Genomic DNA, 8,695 nt, shown 5'->3' with positions numbered 1-8,695 from the left:
ATAGATTTTTTTTTGGATATGTTCAGAAAAGTTCAAGTATCTGCAACACTAGCCAAGTTGTAGAACAGTATTTTGTTGTAGAGTCTTTCGTGGGATTTATAAAAATTCAGCCACTGTTCAGAACTGAAGACCCTTCTGGACCCAATGAGGAAGGCTAGTCTTCAGAGATTTTGATATGTTATGAATGTAAGATTGTCAGAAAAGATCATCAGTGATTGCAAGGCCTAACATTTATAATGACTTTGAGGGTTCTAGTTGCTTGTTGCCCATAGGTGATTAATTACAAAACAAAGAATTAAATATATTAATGCAGAGAGATGAAAGTATCTGACTGTAATGTTCGGTGTTCTCTCTCAAAGCACAAACATTATCCAATATTTTGCTATTTTATTTCTTCTGAATTAAGCCAACTGCTGAAATGCAGAGTTATAGATTGGAGTTTTTAAACTTGGTAAAATAACAGCCAAATCTCCTACAAATCACACCTAACCATTCTAAAAATGGGACACATCGGATAATGTAATCTTAGATATACTATGTCTGAAAAAAGTTAGAATGCCTTTTGATCATGGGTTTACTAAATATGGGCTCATCTGTTTCTAGATAACAACTGATATAGTATTGACTCATTAGCAAAAATTTGTAGATTTAAATGTGATTTGAATATGAAATGAAACAGCTGTGTGAATGTTATGACTTTAGGTTGACCAGAAAACCTTATTGTTTGTCATTAGCAAGTAACTAATAAGGAAAATAGATATTGCAACAGCCAAAAGGACTTGAAAAATTGCTTAACTTCTAATATTTGAAGGTATTCAAAAAATTAAATATCTGTTTTGTTTTTCAGCAAATGTAGAAGCATTTTAAACTCATATAATAAAGCAGACATATTAGATTTTAACAAAAAAAGTGAATTGCAGATATCATGCTAAGCTAGTGTATAGGTAGTGACTATGGAAATAATTGAACGATTAGTAATAAAACCCGGTCAAAATTCCATTTAAAGAGGAAAAGAAATCTGAAGAAATGCAAAATAAACAATTACAGAAAATGTAATTAGGAATTTTCCTGTTCTAGAACCCAAGGGAGAGTACTCAACCATTACTTCTCAAACTAAAATACTTCACCTTCACTATCAGCATAGGTAGAAAAAAATAAGCAAAACATTAAAGTGTTGAATTAAGTAAACTATTTAGATTCCTGTCTAAGTGAATTGACCTTTCATTCGTTAGTTTCAATAAAATAGATATCCATTATATATACGAGTATGTAAATACAATATTTGCTTATATCTATAAATTATATTCTTTTGATGCAGCCTTGGATGTTTTGTATAGCAGTAGCATTGTCCTGGATATGAGAGAAGTATTACAATGTGGATTTTTCTTGTGCTTTTATAGAAGTCAACAGTTATTTTAGGCTGAACTAGTTTCTGAATCAGAAAGGCCAATCTTTAGAATGCAGTTTTTGCCATATAATAATCCTTTCTACTATAGGCACAAGGCCTGAAATTTTAGTGGAAGGTGGGAGTAGTTGATTAAATCAACTCCAATGCTAGTACTTATTTTATCAACCTCAAAATAATAAAAGACAAAGTCAACCGTAGCAGAATCATTCTGTCCAGTGTGCTAATGACTCTGCCAGCTTGCCACCTTTTTTTCTAGGTTAAGTGGGATCACCAGACCAAGACTAGGGAGAGTATGTACAATAATTATGTATCTACTTTTGAAGGAAACAAAACTGTCAAGTTGCCATTGGAGAATGTTTTGAGAATCTCTAAAACTCAAATTTCCAAGGAGAGGATATGACTGGCATTTCAGGTCATGATTTTGATCATTAATGAAATTGTCAGTTCTCATGTACCTACCACTAGTAAGAGAGAAAAATGTATCAAAGGAATACTAATTAAATACCATTGAATATGCCAACACATTCCAAATGATTAAAGTATGCAGTAATTTTAAACATTTGAATTTTGTACCATCACCACCACCACCACTACTAAATGAAATAATGTAAAAGTGAAAAATGTATGTTTTAGAAAAAATAAATTTGCAAGTTTATTTTCTTTGTTTTAAAATGTGTACATTTGAAAGATTTGCATTACAGCATCAAAAAGAGGGGGAAAAAACTACAATTTTCTCACAGGAAGAAAAATAAAAAACAGTTTCAGTGTTTACTGCTTATATATAACCAAACACCATTGAAAGCATACATACAATAAAGTGTTGAAATTTTTGTGAAATACAATTTATATAACAAAGAATAGCTTTTTAACTGGCAATAACCACAATAAGATAGTTCTCACAGGCTTTTTTTTTTTAAATAACTTCTAATTAAAGAAAGAAAAAACTTAAGGACTTAAGTTTTTTTTCTTCACAAACTTTTGAAAGCTTTCAAGAAACTGGAGATTAACTAGTAAAATTATTGATTCTATAACAATTAGGCAAACACTGCAGAATAATTGTAAACACCTTGTATACTAAGTCTGCAATATTTGTTTGATTCCTAGTGGAGTTTTTTCATTCCTTAATCTCTTATTCCTGTGATTTCTGACTAATATCAGGCTTGCAGAGAGGAATTCTATCTACCATGCTTACATGTCATCAATACACAACATGAAGATTTCAGTGGCAATTAATGACCTAAGAAAAGTTAATTTCAATAACGTGTTACATGTGGTATACTCAAATCTGGATAAATGTCAAATGATTTGATATTGTATTTAGAAAATTATTGTTTAAATAAACTCCCTTACCGCCAACAAGTCTGATAACATTAATTTACTTTGACAAGGCACAGGATCAATTTTAATAGATAGAAACTGAGTTGCTTCCTGTATTTATTTTTATTGACACTATAGAAATGAAATATTAAGTCACCCAGCCTTATTTTGAGCTCCAGTGAGCTACAAATCAAATGTTAAAAAAAGAATTTAGACAGACGGAAATCATTTGTTACCAAATCCATTATTAGAATCCATGCAAGCAGAGAAGAATAAATTCTATGAAAACTTGAAACCAACTTTTGAGTGAAAGAATTTCACTGGTAATATCTTTTTATTTTAATGTGGAATGTGTGGCAAGAGAGTTTAGTTATGAGCTGTCTCATTGAAAACAAAGCATTTTCTGTATGACTTTCTACTATAGTTATTTTAATGAAGATAACGCAATAAGATTTAAGATTGGTTGGCTTTTACAGAAGGCACAAAGGCCATTTATAAGAAATAAGAAGTTGCGAGGTCCTGTCTCTTCTAAGAGTATCAGTAATATAAGTTGAAGCAAAATCGTTTCAACCAAATATCAGTATTGTCACAGTCTCACCTTGCTAGGAACTTATCATTGGCGCTATGGGTAAAAAATAAAGCCATATTAAAAGTAATATGTATATGTGTAAAATTTAATGGATATGATCGAGATAATCATGCACCAAACTAAGTGCTTTACAATATTAAATTTCTTTTCGATTCCAAATTTAAAAACCTTCAACTTTAGTAATCACTCCAAAGTCAAAATAAGAACCAGTAGTAAATTACAATAAACTCAACAGACTATAAACTCGGCTAAACCCCCAAATTCACCTTTGTGCCTAGCTAAAGAAATGACATATATAAGAAGAGAAAGCTTTGAAACAAAATTATTTACAATTACCAAAGATGTGTTTATAGCTTTGATATTAAGGTTATAAATACAGGCATGCAATTTTTCAATTAATAAAGATAACATCTAGTGGGTGAAAGTCATAAACCAGATGCAGGCAGTAGACAGCAAAACTGCCTTTATAAATTGAACAAATTAGAGACTATGTTTAAAGCTGTAAAAAATACATCTTTGATAATCAAAACTTAAATCAATGGTGTGAATAATTTTGTTCCAAGCTATATTCAACACAATATGTTTTAAATGTATTATAATACACTTGTGTACTTAAAATTTGTGCCTCTTAGAAAAAAATGTGAAACAAATAGTAATGCACAAATAAATCATGTGTAAAACATAATACTGAAACAGGACTTATATATATTACGGTGTAATGTATCATTTTAAAATAAAAGACAGTGTAATACATGTCACCTTAAAAAGATTGGTTAACCTCATAAGAAGGAATAAATATGGTACCAAGAAGACAAGATGTCAAACTCATAAAATAGGTCCAAACTGAGCTCTTATGACATGTTAATTAATATACTCTTACATTTTTGGTTCAAAACAAAAATTATATTGCTCCAGGACATACTTAAGCCAGCAGACCTGTTTGTACTATGTTTCTCAAAGTACTTTGAAACAAATATATAACCAGCACTGCAAAGTTATGGCTGATTTATAATTCATTCTAATAAAAGATTTTGTAAATAATTTTTTAAGAAATAAGCAGCCAGAACTGAAATTTAACTAAAAGTAATTTACAACATATATCTTTAAATGCAAAAATTAAAAGAAAAAAAGATTATTCAACTAATAATATGCAAAATGAAAACTTGTGACAGAAAAAGAGAATGTGAAAATATTAAATATCATTCAAGAATTTAAGGTGAAAAATTTAGTAATACATATATAAACAGATATAAAATTATATATACTTCTTTAGAGTACTTGAAAATTTCTTCCTTCAGAGAAAAAAAGATAAAAATATTGATACATAAACTGAAATATTTTTTTATTTGAAATTTCATAACATAACATGACTGTGAGAACATTTATTAAATTATAATTACCATGGGAGAATTATATAAAAAAAAAAAAAAAAGGAGAGCTTTAACTTATATTATCTCTCTCAACACATTTTGTCTTTCAACAATCTAAATTTTTTCAAATAGTAGGGTTGTCACAAACTTGTGGGAAAAATTTGTATTAAGACATTTTTTTGATTCCCTTTAATTGCTTACTAAATGTAATTTGATTGAAAAAAATTAATTAATACATGTAAGGATGCTCTTAAAAATCTAAGCTGCAAGTGTCAAACAACTTTATTTATGATGAATAACTTATAGGAAACTCATTTCTTTAAAGTACTAAACAGATATTGAAATGAAATCCAATTGTATAGATTGGCAAGATTTGTTTATTAATTTTGTGAACTATTACATTAAAAAAGACTATGCCAAAATAAACGAAATGCAAAGAATTTTCTCACTGGCAAAAAAAAAGAAAAAAAAAAAGGGTTGGATAAAATAAAGTATTTTTTTAAAAAACAATATAACAATAAAAAGACTATAAATCTTGAAGGTTTCTTGAAAATGAGTAATATTAAGTTGTCCCTTTCATTCTCTAATAATCTCCAGGTCCATCATACCATGCCTACATACTTATGGTTTTTCTTCAAAGAGAAAAATCTGTCATCAGATGTGTGAACCATACCAGGAGGGAAAAGTATTATCTAGATAATTGTAATTATTTTTCATAATGTTTAGATTGTTAATTATAGAGAACTTTAAAAAGGGTTTCAAGGAACAAAATTAAAATGTGCTGTTGTATAAAATGTTAGGAAAGAATAGAGGTAAGTGTGGCCAGCTTCCATCAAAGATGAAATTCAATATGTTGGAGGAATAAATTACATGCTCTTTCAACTTTTCACTGGATACTCACAATATTAAGGATATAATACTTGGAGGATTATTGGAAAAAGATTCCTTTGACATTTTAAATGATTGATATTAAATATATCAATAAAATATCAATTGTTTTCAATAATGATATTTAGATGACCTCAACAAAATAACATATATTTACTGATATATAAGATATTATAGACAATAAAGAATTATTTATGTTTGGGGTCTTATGTAAATAATGACGTGAATACAATTCTTTTCCAGGAAAATATGTATTGTTTGACTAATACCATGATGGCACATTACAAGTCACTGCTTCTGAAAGTTAGAGAGTTGGTTAGATGAATTTCAAGAAATTTGGAATAAGCAAATTATTTGAATGGAAAATACTGAGTAGTAAATAATTTTATATAGTTTAACATGATTGTCATGGCAGGGATGAAGACGAAATAAAATTAGAAACTAACTTATTGAACTTGCTAAATATATGAAGAAATAAAGAGTAACCAATGAAGTTTTATAGCCAGAGTTTTGTCTAAATTCTCAATTTAGGCAATTTATAAAGTCTAGGGGAAAAAATGCACTTGATTGTCAGCTTCTATTTTAAACGCAAAACTTTAATTTTATAAATGTTATTTAGGTGATGACAATACTTATCATATAATTCTAGAGTAAATTTCATAGCTTTAATGATTTTGTTTTGGTAAATCATGATTGATGGATAACAGTTTCGAAGAGAAAGGAGAATAGAAAAACTCCTGTTAATGTATAACTGGCGACTAGGACTACAAATCTGAATTTGAGAGGCTATTATAACTTGATCACTTAGGTCTGGAGAACTGAACAAATGGTATCAATGTAACACAGTGTCAGTCGGTCAAGAGGTCTGGTAAACTGAGCTCGTGTTACTAATGTAGCCTGGTCAGTATGTCAGAGCTGAGCTAGAGATGTAGGTGTAGTCATCATTTAACGTCCGCCTTCCATGCTAAATGATGATGATGACTACACCTACATCTCTAGCTCAGCTCTCCAGACATACTGACCAAGCTACATTAATAATACTAGCTCAGTTTACCAGACTTCTTGACCAACTGACACTGTGTTACATTGATACCATTTGTTCAGTTCCCCAGTAGTCTGTTTGTTTAATCAGTGTTCAAACAAGTTAAAGACAGTATAAGCTGGTATCAGAAAGAAAGCTGATTCACATGTTTCTTTGCTAGATTCACTTCTATAATCTCCATTATAACACCCTCAGCTCCTTTGAACTATTAAAACAAAAACATCTTCCAATGAAGTTCATTTGATTCATGTAGGTCTTACAGTTTCACATTCAGGTCTCACAATGTTTTTTTCCCCCCAGACATCAACCTACATAAATTTAAGCTGAATATCAACAGCATTAATCTCGTTGCTTGCTCTTTCTCTACCTGATTAATAACTGAGTAAAGAATTATCACAAAACCCCAACAAATATTCAGTTTATGTTATTTACATCACCAGTTACTGATTTTGATTGATAACCTTAATCAGTGAAGTACTATTTGATTAAGATGAAGCTAGGCAGTATTTATTTCAGCATTTCACGACGAAAAATAATGGGTATAGTTGTTTGGTCAGTGAATTTCTGTTACAAGCATGTGGTTCAGATTTGATCCTACTGTGAGAAACCTTGGACAAATGTCTTATATCATAACCTCATGCTGATCATTATCTAGTATGGAAGCCCATTTTATACATATGTATGTGCATATATCATTCATTTACATATATTGGTGAAAAGTATAACGATCAAGAAATCTGATAAACCAGCACCTTCAATATCTTGTGGCATTTTTTTGCATCTGAGTTGCTCAAATGCTCCCATGCAGTGAAATAAGTGATTGTTTCATCAGAGACCTCTACTCAAACAATGTTATTTAATAAAATCCAATAAAAAAATCAATATTAGAACTGAATAAATAATCAATCTGAACTTAACAAAAAACCTAGACCATAAAAAATAGAACTCAAAACATTTAGTAACGTAATAGAAATATTAAATTATGTTATTTTGATTATCATATAAATTAGATAATTCAATACAACCAGTTAAGTGGAGGGCTTTAGGAGGTAAAAAAATTTAAATAAGTGTAAATAATTTGAAGTATTGTCCAAAAGTTGTTAGCAAGTGCATGATAATGGAAGGATAATATAAAATAAAAAGAAACAATATGTAAATGGAATTATTTCTATGTAATAAAAACATTTAATATATTAGATACAAAATATAATTATAAATAATCATTTTATACAATTGTGAAGTGAGACATTTCATACTAATTAGGAATCAAAATTCTGAATGCATATCTACATATCATTCAAGATTTGATAATTGATGATATATAGTGATCTTGTCTAACAAGTTACTAAAAGTAACAACCATTATCAATGGAAAAAAAAAATGTCCCTCTCTTTCTTACATTTATTACAAAACTATATAATCACACCTTACTATTTTTTAAAGTCCTTAATTACTCTTTGAACTGAAGAAATGTTACTAAAATATGAAGGTAGTATAAATTTACATATAAAGGTTTACTTCATTCTATTTAAATCTTTAAACTCAGTAACTGATAATCTTTTCATTGATTTCTAGTTTTCTTTTAATGTACAGTCATATGAGATAACAATTTCGATTATTAGGCATCAAAAGTATTGCCATATCATAACAACATATTTTATGCAAACTTCTTAGGTCTTTGGAAATTGTGTGAAACATTATATAAACTATATGTTTTATATACAGATTTTTCCAGTGAATTGTTATAGTTTAAGCAGAGGTGTCAACAACAGAAATAAGCTCTAACCTGAAACACTATATCTGGAAGAAAACATTCAAATAAATTTAAATAAACATGGAATTTGGTAACCATATATATATATATAATCAGATCACTGTTTTATCTTAAACTTCAAAGGCTTTTACTAGTAGCCAAAGAACAACTGTATTGCTATACTGCTTCTTATAATCCAAGTCAATCAATATTGGAATTTAATTCAGTTAAATTGGATAACAAATTTTAAAAATAAAAAAGATGACCTTGAAAAAATATTTTAACATCTAATATTTTAATTCCAATTCTTGTGAATAGTAAAACCAAA

This window comes from Octopus bimaculoides, chromosome 1 (genome assembly GCF_046866305.1).
Source record: "Octopus bimaculoides isolate indiv1 chromosome 1, ASM4686630v1, whole genome shotgun sequence".
NCBI classification, from domain to species: domain Eukaryota; kingdom Metazoa; phylum Mollusca; class Cephalopoda; order Octopoda; family Octopodidae; genus Octopus; species Octopus bimaculoides.
Note: the sequence above shows the minus strand (reverse complement) of the source record.